At 45.2% G+C, this 26,873-nt stretch overlaps 1 long non-coding RNA gene across 1 annotated transcript; it reads left to right on the plus strand.

The window, feature by feature from the left end:
* Positions 1–1,556: 1,556 nt before the first annotated feature.
* LOC107052451 lies at positions 1,557–22,661 on the plus strand. The gene is made up of 3 exons (XR_005839804.1): positions 1,557–2,122; positions 2,406–2,538; positions 6,460–22,661. It is a non-coding gene; the product is annotated as an uncharacterized LOC107052451 (long non-coding RNA).
* The last annotated feature ends 4,212 nt before the right edge of the window (positions 22,662–26,873 follow it).

Genomic DNA, 26,873 nt, shown 5'->3' on the forward strand with positions numbered 1-26,873 from the left:
CTGGTGGAAAAAGGCTGGATTTGGCTGCTTGGAGACTGATTGCAGTGCTCACAAGGTCCTGAAGAAGCAAATGCCTGGCAAAGCTCTATTGAGGAGAATTAAGGAAGAGCTCTTGGACAAAGTGGGCAGGCCTGTGGAACTTCCTTAGGGAGACCTGGGAATAATAAAGACTGGAGTATGAGTTGGCTGAACCTCTTCTTTGGTGGTTATTTGGTCAAACTCCCAAACTGGAGCCTCAGACAGCAGCTGAGGCAATGATTAACATAGTGATGGGTGGGAACATATCAAGAGGATGGAAAGAAGCCACATTTGCAAGATCCTCTTGCATCCTGCCAAGCAATTGTACTTGCATATATCCTTAGTGCTTTCATTTTTCTTTATGCCATCTTAACATTTATTGAATTTGGGAGACAGAGATGGCAAATAGTAACTACTTGCTGATAGCTCTATTTTGTGTCTTCAAGGATTTGGTTGGGTTTTTTGTTTTGTTTTATGGCTTTTACAGCTTTGTCTCTTCTCTCCCTAAACCTGGAAGAACAGCAAGGCACAATTCCCCCTGACCCAGGATGCCTGAAGAACAGTAGCATGAGCAACCTCAGAAGACTCTGTCTGCAGGGAAGAAAGAATGAGGAAGGGACCACAGCTAAACAGACAGTGCCTTCAGGAAAGAGAAGCTGCTTGGGAAACAATCTGCAGTCCTTCTAGGAAGAAAATTCCCTAGCATAAAGGGAGGTGGACTGGTGATGCTGGTGGTGGTGATGCCAGTGGTGGAGGAAGGATGTTGGTGAGCTACTGCGAAGGAGAGAGCATGGGTTTGAAGCATGTGGAGAGAGAGCAGAGGTTGGTTGGTGTGTGTTGCTGTAAGCCTGTGTGCATCCTAGAGGTAAGCACGGATGGTTTCTTGGACCTCTCCATCTCCATCCGCCAGCCTGCAGATCAGAACTGGTCTGGAGGGCTTTTCACTGCTGACACAAAGTGCGTTGGAGGCAAGATGACGATGCTGGAGAAGTTAAACCCATGTCTGTCCCTGTGGACCCACCATTGTGCGGGCAGCCAGCTGAAGGCACCCTTGACCTAAGCTGAGGGATTTAACAAATGGAAGGTGAATCATCTGTTTCATTAAATCAGAGGCCGCTTCAAGCACTGCAGCCCAATTATGCCACATGTTGCGCATAGCCTGAAAAGAATATTGGTGCAGAAATAGGATCCATATGGGCAGGTCCTTACTGGGGAGCACATCCTGCTGAAGAATGGCCTTGGGTATCTGCCTGCGTGGATCAGCTTAACAGGATTCAGGCCTTAACTCTTAATTTATAGTGTTGAGCAACTCTCAAGAAGAGGGAATGATCTGTAGGAGGTACAGCATGAAGTGGACGGAGCAGTGACATACATTTCCCCTCCAAGGAGCAAGGCTTGCTGCCTTTGCTTTGGTGTAAGGCTGCATGCTCCAGGAATAAGCAAGAATATCAAGGTCTGGCCTGGATTCCTCCCTTGAGGAAGGAGACAGATGATATCATTGTTGGAGTTGTTTGGACATCACAAAGGTACTTACTGAAATGAGAAAAATATGGTTTCAATTCATTTTTTAATAATAAAAACGTAACAGAATGCTATGAGGGCCAGGAGCCTCACTGAGAAAAGAACCTTTGCAACTTCTCTTTGCCAAATGAATAAGCATTTCTAAGTCACTTTTTAGTTCATTTTTTTTTGTATGTATACATATGTATATAACATACAAAGCCAGATGTAAAGAAGTTCCTTGCTTGTCTTGCTGACATCAGCTTTCTTATGCAACTGTGATGAAGAGGCAATCCCATGGTGAAAGTGCACACAGCTCATTCCTGCAAGACTTTGCACTGTTCACAGCTCCTCCTGAACCCTGCACCCTAAGATCCAAGCAGAAAATAATGAGCAAAATATTAGCAAAATCCGTGGGTCTAGACATATCTTAATTACCAGTTTGGACTCCATTCTGACTGAAGAGATGAAGTGAACATTGGCTTTAAGTTTTCAAGTACACCCAGCTAAGCTACGCCTTCCAAACATCATACATAAGGCAGGGAGTATCCTGTTCAGTGTCAGAACAGATGGCAGAAAGCTTGGAGGAATTACTGCTTTGCAGGTGAGCAGAGCTCTCTGCGTTTTGCTGTTATAAACTTTAATCCCATAAGTGTCTCATCATTGCAGAAGATGTGTTTATTGAGAAGCCTGTGGCTTCAGTGTGGTTTGTTAGCCTATGTAAAAGCACTCTTCTGCATGACTATAAAAGCTGGATTTGGAAAGTGCTAGTAACATGTACAAATTGAGTTCAGGTATTCCTGTGTTTTCTAGACTATTTCTCATTGTGACAGAGGGACAAATGGGACAGATTCACAACTCTAATCCTGTGTCTTTGCACATTTCAGGCAGGACAAAAGAACGAGAGCCCAAATGCAGCCAGCCAGCTGAGAGCACACTGCTGCTCCTGCAAAGCTCTTCAAGGAGAAATGCTGACACAGCCATTTCCGGCACTATTTGCTGCTGCAAGGAATACTTAAGGTACTGCATGCCTTGCTGCTTTGTGGTTCTTCAGGTCTCACTGCTGTTCTTTTCTCCCAATGCTGATCTCTGAATACTTGTAAAGGGGACAGGTCTCTCTAGGGGCCAGGTCCAAATTTCTACCCTGGTATGATGTGTGGTTTTACACGTAAAGACATTCTTTTAAAAGTGAGTGTTGCTGCATGCCTATATTTAAGATTTCTCAACTGGATATGCATTGAAAGGCTGCTATTTTTAGACAGCATTCAACACCATCACCCTCTGTGGAAGGGAGCTTGAAAGCAGTGTCAGGATGGGCGTTCACAGTTCAAGACACTGAAAAGCACAGATTTCCAAGATCTTGGTCTAGGAAGAAAATTCAACATCTGGGTAAAGTGCTGGGTCTGTGTTTGTTTTGCTGCCTTAGTATTGTATTGCACTCCCCAGGTGGCTTTCAGGAGATACTGTGACAAAATCTTTCCAACCAATTCTGAAGTCTGCCTTTTTTGATATGTCCTCCCACCGTTTTAATTATGGTTTGGAGAACCCCTCTGGATTCCATTCCATGAAATATTACATGTGCTGTTCTTTTCTACTTCATTTATTTTCCCCTTCCCAAATGCAGCCCAACAGTCCTTCATACTTTCTGTCTACAAAGCTGCGTTCTTCTTTCAGTTCCAGGACACATTGGTCATTGCTTCTATCCTTACTAAATTCTTTTATTCTAACTATGATATATTTGCAAGCAGTATGTAAATTTTGGTGCATAAAGGTTCATAGAAGATGCATTTATTTCTTTATGGTCAGTAGATGCACTGTTAAGGGCTGATGACATATAGAGGCACTTCTTGAATCTATTGGATGTGGCTCATTAGTAGGAACAGAGATGAAAAAGCAGCTGAGACTCCAATGGATAATATCCTAGGAAAAAAAAAGGATTTGGGACTTGGAGAGGAAGTGAACCAAAAGCTGCAACAAAACTCCCTTGTTCCAGGTGCTGTTGTGTCTCTCTCCACAGCAACAACAGTCAGCCCTGTCAGAGCAAGTCTGGTAGTTGACTACTATGTTGTGTAGCTGGGAATTGTGCTGCCTGTTGAAAACTGTGTATTCTAGTGCTGGATTTCAGTGTGTGCTATTAACTCCTTTCACCTTGGCTCTGTGAGATGTTATAAGCTTCCCAAAAGAGGCAGACATTGAATTCTGCTCGTTTTCAGCACTTGGATGTGCTCTCATTGCTTCCCAGTTCCTGCAAATTCCAGTTAGGTTTACCCTCTACTGTGAGTACAGAAATCAGCACTTAGTACAGGATTATCAATACAATCCTAAATAGCATAAACCCCCAAGGGATGCTTTGCACACTGACTATAGCAACTTGTACATTCCAGATTCACTTGGAACAGCTAATTATCTTGCTTTGCTTTTTCTTGTGTTGACCACTTTGTTGTTTGTACAGTAACTAACTGCTGTTTAAATTGAAGATGTAGCAAGCCTTCACAAACAAGCAAAACATTGCTACATTTCTCAGTTTCTTTGCTCAAAGATCAAGAACGCTACGAGATTTTGCAGAGCATTGACCACTGTGGTCAACTGCAGAGCACGCTTAGGGAAGGATGTTCCAGCAGTGAGGGTTAGCAGTCGGATCATATGGATCCACACACTTTGCTGCTTGCATTTCTTTATTTTATCCACACCAACTCTCAACTTTGAAAGTATTGATTTGCGTCCTCACGTTCCACTGTGCCTAAATCACAACTCACACTACATGTGTCCTGCTGTGCTGTTCAGGTCTCTGGTTGCTGCAGGCACGCTTTGCCCTGCTCTCTGCCCTGCTGCAAGCATGGGAAGCAGGAAGCTGCAAGTGGTGCCAGTGCTGCTGGTTGGCTGAGGACACAGGTGAACTCATTTTGTATACAGAAAGCCGTGTAGACACATGGATAGTCATATGGCTTCAATGCCTAGAATATTTTCTGTGTCATTCACCTATTTTAAAATCCCTGTTATATAAGGCCCAATTATCAGATATCTGAAGTTGTTATGACCTGCATCTAGCTACACAAAATATTTCCAGTGAATCTCCTAAAGCTCTATCAAGTGCCATAAAACAAAGTCTCTTGTCCAGGTGACTTACAGTGATGGCACAATGAGAGACAGTGAAAATAAGACAAATGAAACATCAGCAGGACAAGAGATAGTGGCCTTAAGTTGTGCCAGGGGAGGCATCGACTGATGCTTGGTTGGGACTTGATGATCTTATTGGTTTTTCCAACTGTAATGATTCTATGATTCTAAATAGAAAGCACAGCAGTGGTGAGTTAGTATGGGATAAACGAACATACAGGCGATGGTGTTCATGAAAGCTAAATGACAACCCCTCCTAATAACAGCATCATTTTGAATTCACTCTCAGTACTGGACAAGGAAGGATCATCAATAGAGGAAGAATCTTAGAAACTCACTCCATGTGGTTTTAGTTATAGGCATCTTCATCTCCTCTTACAGTGACAGCAGTTTGTGAATGGTCCCAATTCTCGTCTTCCTCATTGCATTGGCACTCACACTGTAAGACAGAGCATCTGAGCAAAAGAGAACGTCGAACTGGTTAGAGGCAGGAGCACAAGTGTACAGAAAGAGCAAGGGTCGGTAACATCCGCTTGAAATATCAAATATCCACAGCTGACTCAGAAACCTACCTCCTGTGTTTATCTGATTACAGAAAAATGAATATAGCCGTTTCGTCATTTACAACAAATTGGCATTTCCTGAAGTATTGTGATACTTTCCCCGAGCTAAGTATGGCTCCACTAGGATTTTCATTTCCATTCTGGTAATATCTTATTACTTGTAACAATTGTGCTAGGTCAGATAAAAACATGTCTTGCATTCCTTGTTGACCCAGAGCTGCTGCACAGTAGACGTTTCAATGTGCTAAATGCACAAAGAGTTACAAGTATGCAAGTTTTTTTTCCCTTCCCTTCCCTTCCCTTCCCTTCCCTTCCCTTCCCTTCCCTTCCCTTCCCTTCCCTTCCCTTCCCTTCCCTTCCCTTCCCTTCCCTTCCCTTCCCTTCCCTTCCCTTCCCTTCCCTTCCCTTCCCTTCCCTTCCCTTCCCTTCCCTTCCCTTCCCTTCCCTTCCCTTCCCTTCCCTTCCCTTCCCTTCCCTTCCCTTCCCTTCCCTTCCCTTCCCTTCCCTTCCCTTCCCTTCCCTTCCCTTCCCTTCCCTTCCCTTCCCTTCCCTCTTTCTTTTCATTCGACTGTCTCACAGCCAATACAGAGTAACCTCTTCTAGACTGGGAGGGAGTTCAGGAACAGCTATAAAATAATTGGTGTTTTATATTCAACAATAATCTTGAATAATTTTAAAAATTGTTTTTCAAATAGGCGAATCTGGTGGGAAGCATCATTTTATAAATGACTAAATTGAAGTCACAGTAGAACAAGCTTGTGTGGTTGGACATATTCAAAATAATTCAGCTTAAAAACAGTGAGTTTAATTTATACACAAACCATTCAGGAAAACAGCACAATTCACAGATAGCTTTCCAAGTTTACAGAAGGTTTCATCTGAAAACCTTGGATGAATGCTGTTTAAACCACACAGCTGTACTGACCAAATCCACCTCATTTCCACAATATGCACAGACAAGAACAGCCTTCCTTCTGCATTGTTTTGCTTTCAGTTCATTGGATTGCTCATCTCATTACAGTGATGAGCATCACAGCTGAGCAGTGAGCAAACCCTTTGTCTTAGACTGGGTTTTTCTTTTTGTTTTGGTGCGGTTTACCTCTAAGTAAGTTGGAAGTGTTACCACAGGAAGGTGAGGGGAAGAATATTTTTGGTATTAGGACAGCTTGGCATTCATTTTCCATGTGGAATAAAGGTATATGTTTTGCTACAGAGCAGTCACCGTAGATCTTAATGTCCTTAATGTTTTCTTCTCTATTAGAAAAGCAAAGATCAAGAAGGAAAATGATATGTTAAGGAACACGATGGCAGCAACAGCTTCTCAGTAGGAATGCAATGGGCACATTAGCTTTGCTTCCCACACAGGTGAGATCCAAGGTAAACACGAAGTGATTGTGTGTGCAGATTTCCTGGAGTCTTTGAAATGAGTGCGTTTCAGAGCAGGGTTTCCAGATGCTGCAATTAAATCTTGAAAGGTTCTCTAAAACATTGATGAATCTTTACAAGGGAATGCAAATCAGCACAGCTAAGTGGGAAAGTGGAACTTTTTTTTTTTGTGTGCTCTCAGCACTTTGCTGTGCTTGTTTCTAATACATAAGAGCAACGTTCATGCTGATCGTGTGATATTATTTCACTGTCACTTCTTAATACCCGATTAAGCTCAAACATTTGGCTATTCTTGACCACACAAACTCATGCTGCAGTGGAGGGAGTTATTAAAATGAAGCCCTCATTGTGTTACATAGGACAGTTTAACCACTGCTTCTAGAAAGTTATCAAAAGGACACGTCTTGCAGTAAGCTTGAAAATACTCCAAGTACTGAAGGACAAGGAGGCAGCGCTGTGTTCAGTAGACACCTTTCTGGCTCTATCTTGGATTTGTTTGCAGACTTAATGGGATAAATTATGCCCATCTTCCATCGTGGATGAAGAGTTCCTGGTGCATCCCCGCGTTCTTCACAGTGTGTCGTTTCATTGCTGTCTTCACACGAGATCAGGACAAGAAATGGGAGCAGAGGTAGAGGACTGCTGATGTGGCATCATTAACTTCCTAGAGCTGCTGTAGCTTGCAGAGCTTGGCTCCTGCCTGCTAGTTGCTTCAGCAGAGCCCTTCCCTGGGTTTTTTTATGTTTTTTTTTTTTTGTCTCCAAAACCTCCAGGATCCCTTTTTATGGGATGTGTGACTTTTTCCATAGTGCACTCCAGCAGAGCTGCTTTGATCCTGCCTACCAGAAAGATGACCCGCAGATCTTAAAAGCTGTTTGCTCAGGTGTGTCCCCTTTTGATTCCACGAAATGCTTCATTTCTCAGTCTTTCTTCTTTATTTAAGGAGAGAGATTATGCAAGTGAATTTCCACAACGGGTTTTATTTGGCTCCGAGTACTTTATTGACTTGATTGCGGTGCTGCTGATACTTTTCCTTCAATGGGGCAGTTGTGACAGGTTGGAGCACCTAATTCGTGCATGCAGACTGACCAGAAAATGAGGAAAATGCAACAGCTGGAGAAATCCAGCTCCTTCCAGGCTGAATGGTTTCCTTCCGCAGATTCCTCCAAGTCACAGCCCCTTCTTATGGGGACACGGCTCGATGAGAAAATGTGTGCCCTGTGAAATAAAAGGATTAGGAAACCACTTTATGGCTTGTGAGATTTATGGGTTCAGAACAAATGCCTGTCATTCACTTGGCCTGCAGCTCTTTTGGAGGCCAAAACAAACCACTTCAAAGATTTGGTTCAAAAGGAAGACTCAGATCTCCCCTTAGGAGGCTCTTTGTAAATGATGAGAGTGCTGGAAAAAGTCTGGTGTGTCCTGCAGCACCTCTAGGCCACCACTTCATGTTGTCAGAATGCAGCAGTATTGAAAGGTAAAATTTGTTCCAAATGTCCCAACACGGTGGAAATGTCAACCCGGAAAGCCAGTGATGATGCAGATTTAAAAATGAATGTACCAGGGGAGAGAGCAAAGAAAAAATGTGTGACGTTAGCTTTATTTTCTCTCTTAGAAACATCAGCAGAAGCCATGGCATTGCTTTGCTCAGCTGAAAAGAACTGAAGTTCTTCTGGGATTAGCAGAGCCAGAGAAATTTGGTTTCACCTTAACTCGTGGAACCCAAGTGAATCCTCTGATGTCTGATAAAGGATGAGGTCATAGTCAACTGTTTCCTGTAACAAAGGGATTTTGAGGGTCCCTGTCCTATCTCGTGGCTTTGTAGGGCCTGTCTTTCACCATATTTATGTGAAATTGGCCATTTTTTTGCAATAAGCACCTCAAATTCTAAAGGATTCGCTCTTCCAACCCAGTTGCATGAGGACAGGTATAGCAGTGTGATGGGGCTGTAGGTATCCCTGTTCACTGCAGGAGAGTTGGACCAGATGGCCTTTATAGGTCTCTTCCAACTCAAGCAATTCTGTGATTCTATAATTTGCTCTGGGCTGTTGCTGTTCTGGTATAGGGGTGTTCTGCCTGCTTGAGGTTCATTCTTGGCACTGGGAGCCCAGAAGGACTCCTGAGCTGCTGACATCATTTATCAAGCCCAGCTGCTGAGGAAAGATGCTGATTGTAGGCAGCCCATAGCATGTCATGGGGAAAACATTTCCTTCTTCTCCACTTTCCAAGTCACTGAGGGCTTTCTGTGCAAACAGAGACAACTCTGAATTCCTCCTTGGCAGCCTTCAGCATGGCTCCATGGAGCTGTCTGCCTACCACAGAGAGCCACCTGCATTTAAATACACTCACCTTCTTTGCATTAATCAAAATGCACTCAGAAGCAGTAGGGATGCATTGGGCAAGCCAGGAAGGGTAGCATCTGTCATGGGCAAAAGCATCCAGATTTTCTAATGAGGCTGGTGATCATGGGTTTAAGCTGGTTATGTTGCAGTCCCTGCTGAAACTCTTTCAATCAGTAAGTTCATGGCCAGTGCCTTTGAAATCAGATGCTATCAAAATGCTTTCTTTTGTGTACTTTCAGATTTCAGAGTACTTCATCCATTCTGAGAAATCGTGGCCTTGGGAGACCACCAAAGGGTCTTCAGAGATTGTAATAATGGAGTTTAGTGTATTAGAAACTAAAATAAAATTCTTACTTGCTCACCTTTCGGTGAGTGATTGTATACTTTGGTACTCATATCTTAGTTAGAAAAATGACCTGATGTAAGAATGCTCAGAGGTTGCCTGTCAGCTCTCCCTCTGCCTGTCTTTTTGGATCAGTTGTTAAAGCTGGTTCCAGATTTATTCCTTCAGAACGACACTGAATTTCTCTAAATTTGTACTTGAATGGTAATTTTACTGCTCAGCCTGAGTTTAAGCATTAGGAAGTATTGTGACACCAGTTCCTTATTTATGTTTTGGGCAAATGCCTAACCCAAAGGTAGCATAGAAAAAAAGAAGAGCAAAATAACAACCTTTGGCTTTGCTTTGTGTTTCTAAAAATACATCAAGCTGTGTTTGAGGTTTTTTTTTTTGCCTCGGTCTTACTGTAAGCAGATCAGGTTTGTGACCACTTGAGGAACCTGAACATCCACAAGCCTGTGTGTCCCGATGAGATGCGTCCCAGAGTGCTGAGTGGGGAGGTGATATGAGAGAACCAGCGTGGCTTCAGCAAGGGCAAATCCTGCTTGACCAACCTAGTGGCCTTTTATGATGGTGTCACTGCATCAATGAACAGGGGAAGAGCCACTGGTGTCATCTATCTTGACTTCAGTAGGGCCTTTAACATGGGACCCCACAACATCCTTCTTGCCAAATTGCATAGACATGGATTTGATGGGTGGAGTGTTTGATGGACGAGGAATTGGCTGCTGGATCAAGTCCAGAGAGTGGTGGTCAATGGCTCCATGTCTGGATGGAGACCGGTGATGAGTGGTGTCCCCCAGGAGTTGGTGCTGGGGCTGATACTCTTTAATATCTTCATCAATGACATCAACAGTGGAGTCATGTGCAGTCTCACCAAGTTTAGATAACCACCTTTATCATAAAAAAATATAATATTCATGTTGGAAAAAGGATACTTGCAGTGGATGAGTTATTAGAATAGAGTGGATTGCTACAAGGCAGGCTCATTTCAGATAATGTCCCCTTGTCTCTCACAGGGACACGATCCTCTTTTGCTGGCACAGCAATTAGCTTATTTGTGTCTCCTCTTCCACAGCTGTGCTTGAAGGTGGAAGAGACTTTCCCTGCTGCGTGATGTGACAAGTCAGAGGGATGGGATTAACAGGGAGGGACTGGGATGTTTGGTAGAGTACCTATGAGCACCGCTGAAAGGTTTCAAACGGTTTAAAAATGGGCTTCATCTCTTGCTTGGTGTATTTGATGTGGACGCTACTCGTAAAACTGGTGCTTTTCTTTGCAACTTAATATGTCCAGGAATCGTTGCCAAGAAAAAAAAAAAAAAAACCCTACAAAAAGTTGTCACCAAAGCTGAAATGGTTAAAAAAAACTCCACATTTTGCCATCATTTTCCACTGAATCAGCCTCTAAATGTTTTAATGTGCCACAGCTGCTATGGAATCATATCAAATATCTGGTCACAACTGCTTTGGAGATCCCTCACTTTCTCTTTGGCCCAACCATGAAGTGATTAGGTGTTTCACTGTTTGACTTTGCAATGCCTAATTGACTTCAGAGCCTGAGTTTGGTTTTCAACATTCATTTACTCACTTAAGAGCCTGTGGCTTACTGGCATTCACTGAATTAAAATATGTGATTTTGTGTGTGGTAGAGGTAGGACCGCATGCGTTGCTGTGTGCTGCAGCCCAGGTGATGGGCACAACTTCTATCTTTATTTGCAGCCTTCCTTTAATCCATTGTCCATGACCATGGAATAAATCCAGAATCACAGCATCACTAAGGTTGGAAAAGACCTCTAAGACTTCAAATCCAACCCCAACCCATCCCTACCACTAAACCATGTCCCTCAGTGTCACATCTCCACGGTTCTCGAACACCTCCAGGGCCAGTGACTCCACCACCTCCCTGGGCAGCCTGTGCCAATGCACCACCACTCTGATGGAGTAAAAATTTTTCCTAATATCTAATCTGAACCTCCTCTAGCATAACTTGAGGCCACTCACTCTCATCCAAACCCAGAAGAAGAGGCCAACCCTGACAAACCCTGACAACCCCTGAGTTGGATAGAATAAGGACTACAGGCTTTAATGATAGACCAGATTTTCCCTGCAGGTAAGTTGGCTCTCTCCACTAAGAAATTTAATTTTGCCATTGCTTTGTTATGTACTTAATGGATTTTTTAAAAACAGTTGCCAGAGCTGAATAGTGGCTGGTTTGTGTCCAGTGAAGACGGAGTAAATGGAACAGCTGCACAAAGATGTCCAACATAATAGGTAATGCAGGTCTTCAAATAAAACCTAGTGCCATCAAAGCCAAAATCTGAAAAGCTCTTAACAGAAAACATATTTGTAAAGAACAGATGGAAAAAAAATTGTTCTGAGCTGTATAACAAGAGCACATCAATCAGCCCAGCAGCAATGGCATACAGAAACCTTCATGCAAGACCAAAGAACGTAACCAGAACCAGACACAATTCCAACAGCCCCACACTCCTCAAAAAGCAAGAGCGAGGGTGAACCATGTCCTAGGAGACTAATGATAGACAGGAAGCACAGTAGTTTGGGGAGGCATTTTATCTCCATAAAGTTGGGGTTTGGGAGAATTAGGAAAGCATCATTCCAATACATTTTTCAGCAGATCAGTTAAAAATACAGCCTTGAGCTCTCAACCAGTCTTTTTTATGTGTGCTGGAAAGCCAGTGATAATCGAGCTGTCCGTAAGAAGCAGCAAGCACTCCAGTGTATATGTATTCCCCTGCGTATTTTTATGCTATTTTTGCCACTAGATGTCTCTGCTGACTTCACAGTGCATTGCATGGGCTGCTTTACCTGGTGAACAGGAGACACCAAGGTGGAAACCAAGCTGTGGCAAAACCTGCTTCTCACTACATTTACTAGGGTTTTATTTCTCATTAATGATATCATCTGTTGGAGATGGCCCTTGAGTTGTGAGTCTGTGCGAATTTCTCAGCTTCCTCCCTTTCTTTCAACTGGGAATGGGAATGAGACAGTTGCTTTCATCCATCATTACTCCTATTTTGGAGCACTCCTCTGCCACTTTGATTCTCATCCTCTTCCCATCTCCCTGGCAATTTCTTTGCTTGTGCAGGGCATTGCAGGGATCTGTATGCTGTTATGAGTGAATCAGAATATCCTGAGTTGGAAGGAACCCACAAGGATCATCAAATCCAACTCCCGGCTCTGCAGAGGACAACCTAAACACTACTAAGAGCATCCTAAACTCTGCTAAGACTAAGAGCATCAATTCCTTTAAATCACCCTGTGAGCAGCACAAAGGTCTGTGGGATGTCATGTAGAGCTCGGGGTGTCTGAGGAAGGCACAGTTTCTATAGGTGCTAACATGGGAACAAGAAATCATAGACCAACCTGCGTGATCAGGTGCAGATGCTGACTTTAAGCTCCAATGCTCAAGATGTGAGGTGGCTTGAGGCTGAAATCTAGATGGCTCTGAGCTTTGCATTCGGCCAGGAATGGATGAAATGATGACAGCACTGGCTGTGTGTCCTCTGAAGGAGATCTGGTTGTCTAATGCTGGCTCACAGCAAGTTACGCAGCCTTAATTCATAGAATCACGGAATCATAGAATGGCCAGGGTTGGAAGAGACCTTAAAGATCATCCATTTCCAACCTCCCTGCTGTGGGCTTTTTTGTTTGTTTGTTTGTTTGTTTTTGTATTGCAGCTCAGTGCTCTATGCTTCCATTAGTGCTCTATGCTTCCACTGGGAAGCTTTCAACACCAAATGACACCTACCCAACTCCACTGTCTTCCCACGACAGTTGAGGGCAGTGGCCAAATGCAAGGAAATTCCAGGACTGCTCAGAGGCGTATCTCAGACAGCTGATGTTTTAACAGGCTGCCCTTAAGATAATGGTGAGAATTAGCAAGTTTTGTCCCCACTCCATTATTTTGCTCTGTATATCAGCAGCAATTATCAGAAAGGAAGCCCTGCACGGGATAGGTGGGACTTTGAGAAACAACTGTGTGATATACATTCTGGGACTGGCAAATGTGGTCAACGTATCTCTGAACTCACATGACAACACTTTCAGTCTGAGTTTAAAACCAGTAACTGCAGGAAGAGAAGGTGGAAACCAGAGCTTGGGCTGGTCCCTGGGTCTGATACTGCATCTTCAAACAATGACCTGAATGCAGGAGGTTTTGTAGATTTCTCATCTCTTTACGTATTTGCAGTAGTGGAAAAGTTGCATCTAAAACCAATGTGTGTCAGAGTGCAAATCCTCTTCTTTCGCCTTTTATTCCATTTGCTTTCTTTGTTAGAATCAGAACGGTTTGAGTTGGAAGGGACTGTCAAAGGTCATCTGGTCCAACTCCCCTGCAGCGAACAGGGATGCCCACAGCTCCATCAGGAGCTCAGAGCCCATCCAGTCTGCCCCTGAATGTCTTTAAGGATGGGATATCCAGCACCACTGGGGGCAAGTTGTGCCAGTGCCTCACCACCCTTATTGTGCTATGTAGTATAGTACTGAGTGTTCTGAAGTGCAAAGAGATTCACTCTCCCTCTGTCATCAAGCTGCCATGTGATGCAGGGATCCCACTTATAGCATCCCTGTTCCTCGGTCTGACCACCTTAAACAGGGAAGAGCAACATGGACTGAAAGGGATATAAATGCTTGAGAAGCCCTGAGGTCAGGATACTGAGACGTGTGAGCTGCTGTGACACAGTGAAAAAGAAGAGAAATGAATGGGTTGATGGTTGGACGGGATGATCTTAGCGGTCTCTTCCAACCTTAATGATTTTCTGATTCTGTGAATGAAGTTATAGGTGCAAACCATGCTCCAGCATGGGGACTGTTTCCAGGAATTACAGTCAATCCCAGATCCCATAGGAAAAACAAAAACAAAAACAAGCTGACTTAAGCTTGTGGTTACATTAAATGGGATTTGTCAGAGAGAGCTGATAAAGACCATAACAATTAAAAGATGTTACATGGGGACTTATTCCCTTTGAAGGCTGGATGAGCCTCACTTAATTACCTAATCTGACGTAATTTGTCATGGAGATCGCTGACTTTTGTTCTGTGGCTCTTAGAACACACTCCAAAACTTCAGTGCCTGGACTGCTTGGGTCATGGATGGATCCATGGTGTTACAGCCACAGGTTTGAAGAAGCCTAGTTGACCAATTACTTCATTAGATTAGAGCAGAGAGAAGTTCAAAATGGTTGAACTTGGAAGGAAAGGATCTTTGTGTCCACTTGGCTACGCTCTAGCAGAGACACCCAGAGTAGGGTGCCCATGTCTAGGCCACAAAGGATCAGGTCCAGATAACCTTCCCAGAGACTAGAACGGATATGAACAGCCAGTTCTGGAAAGCAATGGAAGTCAGTGATAAAGATACAGACCTTTCCATCTCATCTAGCCACTGAGCCAGAACAATCTTTGTCTTTGATAGGACAAGAGGTAATGGCTTTACATTGTGCCAGGGGTGAGTCAGCTTGAATATTAGGAAAAAAAAATATTTTCCAAAAGAGTGGTAATGCATTATTAGAACAGGCTGCCCAGGGAGGTGGTGAAGTCACCATCCCTGGAGATGTTCAACAAAAGGGTAGATGTCCCTTTGAGTGACATAGTTTAGTGGTATGGTGGTAATGTGTTGGGGTGGCACTTGGTGATCTTAGTGGTCTTTCTTACCTTAATGATTCTATGAACCTTCACTTTGCTGGCATAGAGACAACTGAGATACTGGAGTGTCTGCTCTAGTAGGTGTTCTGGTAAGCTGAGTCACATAGGTCACAAAATTTCAGCTTTCTATGGATTTGTTCAGCTCTGTCCATTGCACATACAAAGTGCACTTGGGAGCTTGCAGCCAGCAGGGGTGGAGATGGGGAGGGAGCAGAGCAGGTTCCATTGATCACTTTCACCTCCAGGCTGCTGTCTCCAGCTTTTTGAGGACACCTTGCAGCTCACCGCTCTGCTGAAGCACCAAGTCAAGCAGCTTGGCAGCAGCAATCACTCACTCCTGTGCTTTAAAACCTTCCCTAATGCTTTGTTTCAGTAAGAAACACTGAACGCAAAGAGGGAGATTGTATCCAAAGTGGATGCTGAAGGTTCAGCGGTGGACAGCTACTCTATGCAACTCTGTTAGAAATAAACAGTGATCTTTATTGTCTTGCTGCCAACGAGGACTGGTACAGGTTTGGTTGGGCAAATGGAAGTCATCCACAGAAATGCTGTCTGAGGGGCAGAAGGTGGATAAGTAAGAAACAACAGGAGTGCTGGAAAGGACTGACTATGCATCACCAATTTGATCCAAGGGGAAGAAGCCAGTGAGTTTTTCAGGCAGACTCCCCTTGTAAAGTTAGAATGATGTTACACCCGATGACCTGCCCACCCAGGTTGGTTGCAGAAGCACCATAAAAAATGAAGGGCAAGTGGAAAAAGGTGCAGGTACTCATCGCTGAGGACACCAGGGGGTAAACAGGTCATGTGAAGGCTTGGATTCAAGTCAACTTTAGTTATCTAGTAGTTTCAAATAGGCATGGTTGTCTGGACCCTCACCACGGTGCTGGAACATGCTACCCAGAGAAGTTGTGGATGTCCCATCCCAGAAGGTCTTCAAGGCCAGGATGCACAGGGCTCTAGGCAGCCTGATCTGCAGCCTGATCTAGTGATTGGCAACCCTGCCTATGGCAGGGGGTTGGAACTTGGTAATCTTTGAGGTCCCTTCCAACCCAAGTCATTCTGTGATTCTGTGGTGCATGGAAAAGTGAACTGTTGTAGATGGGCATCTTTGGGGTGAGCTTGCTTTGCCTCTGTAATTCCCTTCTCTCCATTTTCACTGCTTGACAACACTAGCTGACTATCTAGTGCTTGGCTTAACGCACTGAAAAAAAAACAGCCCTCCATCAGAGGAAAAAAAACAGGAAAATCCAGGCATGAATGCCCAAGTGACATCTTGTGAGAGGCACAGCCCGCAATCAGCTGTGAGAAGGGTGAGAACAGGAGGCTGAAAGGAGGGCTGCTTTGGGTGCCAAGCAAGAGAGATTATTTGGAGTGCATCAAAGGAAAGGGAAGCAGGAGGTGATAATGTGGGACAGCCCTTCCCCAGGATAGGATCTGCAGGGAAGCAGCAGGAGCCCCAGAGACCAGGGCTCTTGCATCAGGAACAGGGGAAGAAGCAATGCATAACCTCTAAGGAACAGTCTCAGAGCAAGCAGGGGACATCTGTATTGAACAACACCTCTAGCTCTTATTTCTTGTCATTGCTTTAGAAAGAGCAGTGGTTCATTTGGAGACTGCAGTGATTATTGTCAAAATATTTGACTCCAGCACAAGAAGGACATGGAGCTGTTGGAGAGGGTCCAGAGAAGGCCACAAAGATGCTCAGCACCTCTCATATGGAGTGGCCTTCCAGTGCCTAAAGAGGGTGCAGGAGAGCTGGCAAGGGATTCTTTGTTAGGGGGTGTAGGAACAGGAAAAGGTGTAATGACTTTAAACTAAAAGAGATGATATTTAGATGGGATATAATGAGGAAATTCTTAACCATGAAGGTGATAAGGCCCTGGCACAAGCTGCCCAGGGGAATGTGGATGCCCCATCTCTGGCAGTGCCCAAGGCCGGGCTGCATGTGGCTTTGGGCACTGCCCACAGAGGGGTTGGAATTGTATGGCTTTTAAGATCCCTTCCAACCCAAGCCATTCTGATTCTAGTCTATGATTCTATGACTCTGGGGACCATGAGATGGCGCAGTTCCCCCGGACATCGTGCACAGCTGGCTGCCCACCCCAGGCGTTCTCCCCAAAACCACCTCCCCAACTGAGTGATGCGTTAAGGGGCTGCTGCTTTATACACTGCATAACTACATCACCTAACCCCCTTTCTCTTTTCCGTTCCTAGGGAATAAGTAAGGTTCTGCGGGACAAGAAAGAGCAATCCAGCACAGTGTGCTCTGGTATTAGCAAGTGTGAGCCTTGCAGAGATCCCTTTCCTAAATGAGGCTTAAAAATGGTAAACTGATGGCAAATGCATTTAATGTTTTGGGATTTTTTTTGTTTGTTTTTTGTTTTTTTCCCCTGGAAAGCACTGCAAGGACATTTTACTAGCTGATAAAGAATGGATGCAGAACATATGGCAGAAGGTGTTGGACTTCTGTATCATATACTCTTATCTCCAGGAGTGGGAAGAATAGGTCTGAGGGAGTTAGGTCCTGGTTGCAGATAGTGTCCGGTGCTGTTTTAGGGTCTTTTTTGGGCTGGTGGAGGGGTAGCAGCCCCAGTGTCCTGGCTGATTTCCAGGCAGAAGGGCTGTGTTGACCCTCCCATAGGTTCTTCATCCATTTGAACAGGATCCAGGTGTTTTTTTCTTTTTCTCCTGCTTCCCTTTCCAAGCAGTTGGGTCATCTCGCTGTGCATTCAGGTTGCCCCCCAAGTGGTTGAGTGGTTGTGTTTTGGTGGAAAATCTGTGTCTGCTCGTGAATTGAAACACTTATCTTCATTGCAGAGAGGACCTGTGTCCTGTGGGCTCCATTCCATGGATAAATGTGATTTGGGATATGAAGAGAATTTCATCCTTTGGAGATTGTATTTCATAGAATTGTTTGAGTTGGAAGGGACCTTTAAATGCCATCCGGTCCAACTCCCCTACAATGAGCAGGGACACTCACAACCCCATCAGGTGCTCAGAGCTCCGTCCATCCTGATCAACTGGTCACACGGTGGTTGCAGCCAGCCTAGATCTTGCCTTCCTTGGACATAATTTGCACGCGGAGTCACACGCATAGGCACATCATGGTGCTGCCTCTGGCAGTGTATGGGAATGCTCCCTGTCAGGAGGGTTTGGTATTCATTCCCTGGAGCATCACTGATCCCCAGTGTGATACAGTCCGAGCTCACCCTCCTGTTGCACCAACACATTTCTCTCTATCTTGAAATACGTCTGTAAATGCCCTCCCGGCGCGTCAGGCCCTGATCCTTATCACCCATACACTTGAGAGATCAAAACAGCCACGGGAAGGCTTCTCCAGGCTGTGCTGCAAGTGCCCCCTCGGCCACATTCCTGTGCAGGATTGGAGCTTTGTGTTGCTCTGTGCCAACACCACCTCCTGCCTTGGCCATGTGTGCAGGCATCTGGGGATGCTTGAAGAGCCTGATGGGTGAAGGTACTGCCACTGGCCCCAAGGAGAGAGGGGATAAGTGTCCCTGCAAGGCACGCCCATCCCTTCTGGAATGGTTTTGTCATTGTTTTCCAAGTTCAGCACAGCTCCTGCCACATCCCATCAGCATTCCTGGAGGTGTCCAAGAACTATGGACTTGTAGCACTGAGGGACATGGTCAGCAGGCATGGTGGGGATGGGTTAGGGTTGCACTTGGGGACCTTAGTGGTCTTTTCCAACCTTACTGATTGTATGATCCCACCTCCAACCAGACAAACATTTCATCAAGGAAAGCAGCACAGGAAGCACAGGAAAGCAGCACAGCTTCACCTACAAACACAGTGCTGAAGTCTAAGCCAGGAGCATGGCTTTCCTCTTTAGGTGCCCACCCAAACCTCCATGAGATCCAAGTCTCCCCTCAGAGGTGCCGTTCTCCATCTACCAGGTGCCCAGGACACCTGACCACACACTCTTCAGTGTGTAATTCCTTATATTTAATGTCTTCAGCACCCTATGTTGCCATCCAGCTTCCCCTACCAGTTTTCATGATGCTGATTCCCAGACCATCTACCCCAAATCTGCTGGATGCTGAGACCTGGAAACAAATGGGATCCCCCATTGGGATGCAGGATGGGACAAGTACAATAGCAGGGATATGGCTACCCTTGGCAGTTCCAGTTGGAATACTCCTGAGCTTCTCCCTGTGCTTTTTCTCCACTGCCCAATGAAGCTTCCTGACTCCTGATTGTGAGCCGAGCTCTGCAAACCTATGAATTCCTCCTTGCTTACACACCACAATCTTTATTTGTTTAATCAAAAGGGCCCCTGATAATTATTAACATATTTAATTATTTTTATTCTGAGTCACTCTGCTCGGGCGTGGAGTGATCACAAAGATTTCCACTACAAAGCCCAGAGCCTGGAGCATTTGCAGCACCAAGGAATCAACCCATCACACACAGAGCTCCCATTTTACTTCTCTGGGAAGTCCTGACTCCCGGAAGAGCAAAATAAGGCACATTCAGACAAACGGTTTCAAACTGAAGCAGGAAATTGAGATTGGATATAAGATGAAAGGTTTTTACAATAAAGGTAGTGAAGCACTGGTACAAGTTGCCCAGAGAAGTGGTGGGTGCCCCATCCTTGCAGACATCCAAGGTCAGGCTGGACAGGGCTCCGAGCACCTGATGGAGCTGTGGCTCTCCCTGTTCATTGCAGGGGAGGTGGACTAGATGGCCTTTCAAGATCCCTTCCAAATCAAATGATTCTATGGTTCTGTGATTCTAAAGTAGGGAGGTGCCGACCTTGGAGCAGAGCTGGCAAGGTGATGCTCATCTGAGCTGTGCTCTTCCCACCCAGCTCCCACCTGAGGTCTGTCTGTCTGTCCCCACAAATAATCACACCGCTCCACCCCCACCTGTAGCTCGGCAGAGGCAATCACAGCACGCTGCAATTAGCACTGTTTGATGAGGAAACTCCAAATTCTGCACTTCCACATGATTTATGAGCTGCCCAGGCTGCAGTCATTCCCGTTTCTGGCGGTTCATGGTGAGGCTGCCTGGATTTTCCTTGTCTGCTATCCATCAGGGCTTTGCAGGGAATCACTGCTCTGGGTGAACACCCCTTTGAGACACCAGGGTCACTCTGTGCCCCCCACCCCATCACTGCAACGTCCTTGTGCACCCCAAACCTGAGGAGAAAAAGGACAGAGGAACATCATTGTTTGGCTTGGTCCATCCTGGCACCAACCTGGGTGGGCTTGGTTCCTCCTCTGTGGGCTCTTCTCTGTGCCCAGAAGGGTTACCCAAAATTACAGGGGAGCAGGATTGTGGTTCCTATGGGACCACCTTGTCCTGAGCCTTCAGCATCCGAAGAATCAGCATCACTGGCAAACAGGAATTGTTTTAACAACCCATCCTGCCAATGGAGCAGGGTTGCATTAGCGAGATCTATGAAGCTGAGGATGAGAATTGCAAAGATAGAAAAAAAAAAAAAAAAAAAAAGAACAACTGAGCAAAAAATCACATTAAGAAAATTTAGGTGCTTGTTGAAATCTTTATTTGAGAATAAGGTTTTGGTTAAATGCATCTATAAATGTTTATGCAGAGAAAGAGTGAAAGAGGCAGAAAGAAAGTAGTTTTACACACACACACACACAAAAATTAAGCAAATCTTTTAGTAAAAGCCAGAACACTGATGCTACTTAAAAAAAGAACATAAGATAAGGGCTGGCCTCTCCTTTCCTGGAGGGAAAATGTTGGAAAATAGTGATCAGGCTGTTCCTTCCAAGGCTGGGCTCTTGCTCAGAAAGCCTTCTTTTTTATTTGCTCTGAAGCATTTTATCAGCATTTTCATTCATTCTAATAATATCAGCACTTCTTTTGTCTTGGCTGTTTTCACTGCAGACGCCAGGAAGCACAACTGGTGTCCTGGAAAGGCTTCTCCTCACCAAAACCTGTTTGCAGTCCCACTGCAGACCCCAGAGGCCTTGCAATGCTGGTGTTGCCTTATCCCTCTGAAGTCCAGAGAAGCTGTGGGTGCCCCATCCCTGTAGGTGTTCAAGGCCAGGTGGGATGGGGCCCTGGGCAGCCTGACCTAGTGATTGACTTAATGGTTGTCATCCCTGTCAATGGCAGGGGGTTGGAACTAGATGATCTTTGGGGTCCGTTCCAATCCAAGCCATTCTGTGATCCTATGAAGTCCTTGTGTGTGTCCATGCAACCCCCAGGGCAGGGAAGAGTGGGCTTTGGGAACAAAATAAGGACTCTTCTTGCTTACAGATGCTGCAAACTGGGATGAATGCTGAAGGAGAGAGCGGTGCCAAGTCCTGTATGCAGACTGTCCCAAAGCCAGACCCTAAAACTCACCACGGGATGCTACAGAAACCCTTGGGATTAGTGGCCAGGGCACAGAAGTGCAGGAGGTGGGATGGAGCATTGCTTCTCCTTGCTCCATCAGACAAACTTGCATTGGAATGCAAATGTTTGGAACGTCTCAGCAGCTGAGCATCTTCTCAGGACATCTTGGGATCTTGAAACCTCTGTGTTATTTGAGCCTGGGCTATTTTTGATCCAGTTGGGCTGTCTGAGTTAATTCCTAGCTTGCACAAGCAGCTGTCCTGGGAAAACAGAGAGGTTGAGATGAAAGACCCGAGGCTGCGGCTGCCTCATTGCTGCTGCTGCTGGGAACAACTCCGTGCCATCGCAGCCTCCTCTGCTCCCACCACTCCCAGCCCCTCCACAAACCTCCAGACAAAGCTCCTTTATTGCAAGGCCAGAGCAGGGAGGGGAAACACAGGGCTGTGAAAGCTGCGGCTATATTAAGCCATGGAAAACCACAAGAATAAGTGCCTGCAATCCCAGCCACACTGAACCTGTCTGCTGACTTCCTCTCCAAACCCAATCTCAAGCGTGACCCAGGTGGGAAAATGCCTGTGGTCGTGACCATCCCCCTCTGAAAACACAAAGCCAGGCATTTATCTGAGCGGTTGATTGCAAAGCTCTGCACTGCAATTTGCTCTGCTCTGCAAAATAACAAAGCCAAGACGCTGCAGGTAACAGCCAGGCCAAGAAGTCTGCGAGTTTCATTCCCTACAAGTGAGTTTTGGCACAGTAGCTACTTCACACCCAATTAATTACTTCAGCACCAGATTATACTTGCAGGCTCCAATAGGAGTGATAATAGGAACCAATTAAATTAATTTATATTTACTTTGTAAGCATATTTTCCTTTGGTAAATCTTTGCTTTAATTTGACAGATTGGACTCCAGTATTTTGTTTTTGTTACGAGATACGGTCCTAAATCCAGAGGAACATATCCAAACCTGTAAAGCCAAGAAGTCTTTCCCTTTCAGGTTTTAAAACATGTAGGACACGGATTTAAAAAAAAAAAAAGTATGCACGTGCCCAGACTAATAAAACATGAAATGCATGGGGAGGTACTGGCACAAGTGTCTTCCTAGAAGAACAAAGTCATCATTAAATCAGTGCAGATGAGAGATGAGGAGCCCGGGTGATGCAGAGTCCCCAGGATGCACCAGGTTGGTTCTTGTGCTGTCACCTTACCCAGAAGTGAACCATTTACAAAGCATTGCAATATCTCATCCACGTCTCAGGCAACAACCCTAAAAAAGCATGTCCTTTCCTTCCTTTTCCAGCCTTCAGTGGTTTACAAAGTGAAGTTCTTTTCACCCCTGTGGAACCTCTCCTGAAATTAAGACACCATCTATCCTTGGATGGTATCTCCTCTCCTCTCCTCTCCTCTCCTCTCCTCTCCTCTCCTCTCCTCTCCTCTCCTCTCCTCTCCTCTCCTCTCCTCTCCTCTCCTCTCCTCTCCTCTCCTCTCCTCTCCTCTCCTCTCCTCTCCTCTCCTCTCCTCTCCTCTCCTCTCCCAGACCCCATGTAAATGCAGCAGAGCTAGAAACAGCCAAGCCAACAGCATGATCCTATGGCTAAGAAATGAGGAGAGAAACCTCTGAATAAGTGGAGGATCTGGGCTGAAGACTCTGCCCTCCTCTGTGCTTGCAGCAATAGGGACATAGTGGGGAAAACCTGAGGGACAAAAGTCAAGTGGCTCACCAAAGTGTCCAAAGAGGCTTTGGGGACACTTTAATGCCTTTGGAAAGCAATTGAGCTCCTTTTGGGCTCTGGAAATTTGCTACCTACAATGTTGCTGCTTCCTCAGCCTAGCATAGCACATAGATTTTATAGCAATAGAGTTGCTACTCATTTTTCACCCTCTGGATGTGATTTATGGCTTCTGGAACAAAGGTTAAACCCTCTTCCTCTCCTTGTTAGTGCTATTTCACACACTTCACACAGCTGAGGGCTGTTGTACTCAGAAGCGTTCCTTGGCCGAAATCCCATAAAATCCAATTTGCTCTTCATTTTGGATCTCCCATGCTTTAATTCTGGGAGATGCGTGGGTACCTCATCTCAGCAGACCCCTCACCACTAAGTCTCAAGTGCAATGCCGTGGAGAAAGATCCAAAAAATAACAGCATCTACTGGACAACACAAGTACTCCTACCTCCTTTGGCATGCACTAGCAAGGCAATAACACCAAGCTGCCACAGAATGCTGAACAGATCCCTGCTTTCTCTGCATGTCCAAAGGTCCATGTCCCATCCACTGTAACCCATGAGGATGGGCAGCTGCGGGTGGTCAGTGTCCTGAGCCCAGAGGAAGGTACAGTTCTCCAACCACAGTGAGACACTTAACTGCGTTACCACCACACCCCATGAGCCGTTGTTGTACTTGGCTTGCTCTTTTGCCAGATGCAGGTTTTCTGTTTTTTACAGGAAAACTCAAAAATGAAGACTATGTAAGCAGAGATCTGTGGGCTGAGTTACCATTGGGCTAGGCAGCGATAGCCATGAGAGCTGAAATAAGTCTGCACAAACATGCAGGTTCTGCATTTCATCCTCCGTGAACTCCATTAGATTGACTGAGAACATCTTCTCTGCTCATAGAATCATAGAATCACCAAGATTAGAAAAGACCTCTCATCCTATTGCTAGTTACATGGGAAAAGAGGCCGACCCCCACTTCACCACAATGTCCCTTTAGGTAGACTCTCATCTGGTTACTGCAGTTGTATTTGGATATGCTTTAACACAAGAGATGAGAATTAGCCAGCTTGTGGCAGAAGAACCTGTCGGTATCTAAAGAGGGACTGTAAGGGGGTCTGCCTCTTTTCTCAGGTAATAGTGATAGGGCAAGAGGTGATAGCCTTAAGCTGCACCAGCTGGGGCTCAGGTTAGATATTAAGAAAAAATTTTCTCTGAAAGAGTGGTGATGCATTGGCACAGGCTGCCCAGGGAGGTGGTGAAGTCGCCGTCCATGGAGGTGTTCAAGAAATGTGTAGACATCACACTGAGTGACATGGTCTATTGCATTCACAGACATAGGTTGATGGTTGGACTAGATGATCTTAGTGGTCTTTCCAGCCTTAATTATTCTATGATTCTTTGATTCTATGGTCCTGTTGCTGATCCTCCTCTCCCCAACCCCATCCATGACCTCACAAGAGAAATGTTCTTGCTCCCCAGACCCGAAAGCTAGTCCAGCCCTGAAGTCTTGCTGCCTGCTTGGTCTGTGCAATGTCACTTATGAGGTGGTTCTGGGATATGCACAGCAAGCAGTGAGGATATCACTTTCTCACCTCTACATCTTCATCAGCCCTTCCCCGTCCTCTTTGGAAGTCTCTTATGAGCCCCGAATGTGTCCCTTTTTCTTCCTCTTAGTTCATCTGCAAAGCTGATATTTCTGCCTTAACAGTTCTGGGAGATGAGACACATCTCACACAAGGACACAAAGGTCTACATCAGACAGAAACAAGGCTATTGTTTCAAGGGTTGTTTGAATTCTTGCCTCTTCACCCCTCACCCCTCTCCCTGCTTAGGTCCCCTCATGTGCATTAACTGTACCATTAAAATCAGTTTGCTTGTTGTCCATGTTATTGCTATGTCACCATTATTTTGAAAAACTCCCTCCCAAGACAGGTGAAAAGTCACAAAAAAGTGTAAAAGGCTCCGAAAAACATGTCTTGTTCTAGATCTCCACTTGCTTGCCCTACCAGGGGAAAGTCAAAAGGAAGCTCAAGAGGGGTAGAAGTTTGTCCTCAGGAGAAAACACCCAGAGGCAACAGAGCCTTGTAGTCTATCAGAGGTCCAAGGCTGGAACCTAAAAGCAGACATATTTCATTTCAAAATGAGGCCCAGAGCTTTAACAATGGGGATGATTAAGTGTTGAGACAAAATACCAATGAAAGTAGTAGATTCTTCCTCTTCAGATATTTTCAAATTGTGAGCAGATGCCTGCTGGAACTGAGGTTTCAGCCAAGCACAAGTTATTGGGTTCCTTATTGGAGTATGCAATTTTATGGTCCATATTATATGGAGCTCAGAATAGATGATCTTACAGCCCACTGTGAATTTTAAAACCTATGAAACAGGTAGTTCTGGATCGAAAGGAGCCAGATTTCCTCTGGATTTGTGTCTTGAGGCTAACTGACTTGTGTGCCTAAGAAGACACAGAAAATATGATGGAAGCTTTTCTCCTTTAACAGACGTGCCATTAAAAATGCAGACTTTGTTTCCAAGTTGAATTTGTCTGGCCTCAGTGTGATTATTTATGGGTCTGCCTCTTTGCTTGACTGGCTAGCAAGTCTTGCTCTCAGAGGGATCCCAAGAAAAGGCTTTTTGGCCTCTGCTTTCCATCCAGTGTGGTTGAAGTCGGCCAACGCAGTTGGGTGCTGTTATGGAGGGGACAGACAGATACGAGCACACAGACAAACCCACAGTCTGGCGGAGAGGGGGCTGCAATAGCTTCATTTCTTCAGGCTGAAAATAGAGGATAATAAAAGTTAAAATTAGATGAAATGAAAATTTATTTCTAAAGATAGAAGTGGATACGCGGAAGAACATCCGTAGTCAAAAGCAGTTGCCTCTGGTGGTGGGGGATGACTCCAAAGATCTTGTCATGTCTTTTGGGCTTACAGAAGAAATATTTCTGTCAGCCTGACTATGTATTCTTGAGTTTGTAAAATGTGAGGGCCATTTGGTGCAGAAATCTGGTCCCTGCTCAGTTTTCATGAGGGACTGGCTGCTCACCTTCTGATAATAAAAGCTCACTAGGCATTCACTGTCCACACTGTCTGAACCAGTTAGGATTCAATTAAGAGCATTTCTAGGCTGTATTTTAGGAGTCTGTTTGTCAAGATTTTACCCTGGGGTTCTTGGGTTCAACCTTCCTGTCTCGGTGTCGTGCTGGGTGGAATAGCTTTGCTCTCTGAAGGGATCCATCTCCCTGTCTTCTCGCCCCCACCCTCCCACAGGCACAAGGACTAGCTGATTTTTGGTATAGAGCTATAACAATTTGTCAGGATGCCAAGTTCAAAGCCTCTAACCTGCTGCCAGAGAGGAGCCCAAGAGTGAGGTCACAACTCATCTCAGACTTCTGACTTCCCAGTCACACCCACCATTACTGGATCAGAGGAGAGAAGTGGAAGGGCTTATTTTGAAAGGTTTTAGGTTTCAGGTGAGGTCAACAAAAGATTTGCCCAGATGGAAGAAATCAAGGGGACAATATGGAGCATATTAGGGAATATGAAAGGTGTTGTGTTAAGCAATCTCCTCCTTAGCGTAGAAAAGAAAGTCTAACTACCAGTTTAACCTTCTGGTAATGACAAAGAAGCCTGAGCCATCAGAAAATGTAGAAGAAACCAGGCATTGTCCTGCAGAAAGTACAGAATTATAGCATATCCCAAGTTGGAAGGGACCCATAAGGATCACTGAGTCCAACTCAAGCTTGGAGAATTAGAGTGATGTGGCTGGGATTTTCAAAGGCTCCTAGAGTGCTCCCCAACCTCTTAAGCCAATGGGCTTTAGACACTTTTGCATGAGGCTCTCTGCACTTTGAGGATGGTAAACTCATGCTGTGGGCTCAATGTAATACTCCATGTGCTTTCCTGCA

This window comes from Gallus gallus, chromosome 1 (genome assembly GCF_016699485.2).
Source record: "Gallus gallus isolate bGalGal1 chromosome 1, bGalGal1.mat.broiler.GRCg7b, whole genome shotgun sequence".
Lineage (NCBI taxonomy): Eukaryota > Metazoa > Chordata > Aves > Galliformes > Phasianidae > Gallus > Gallus gallus.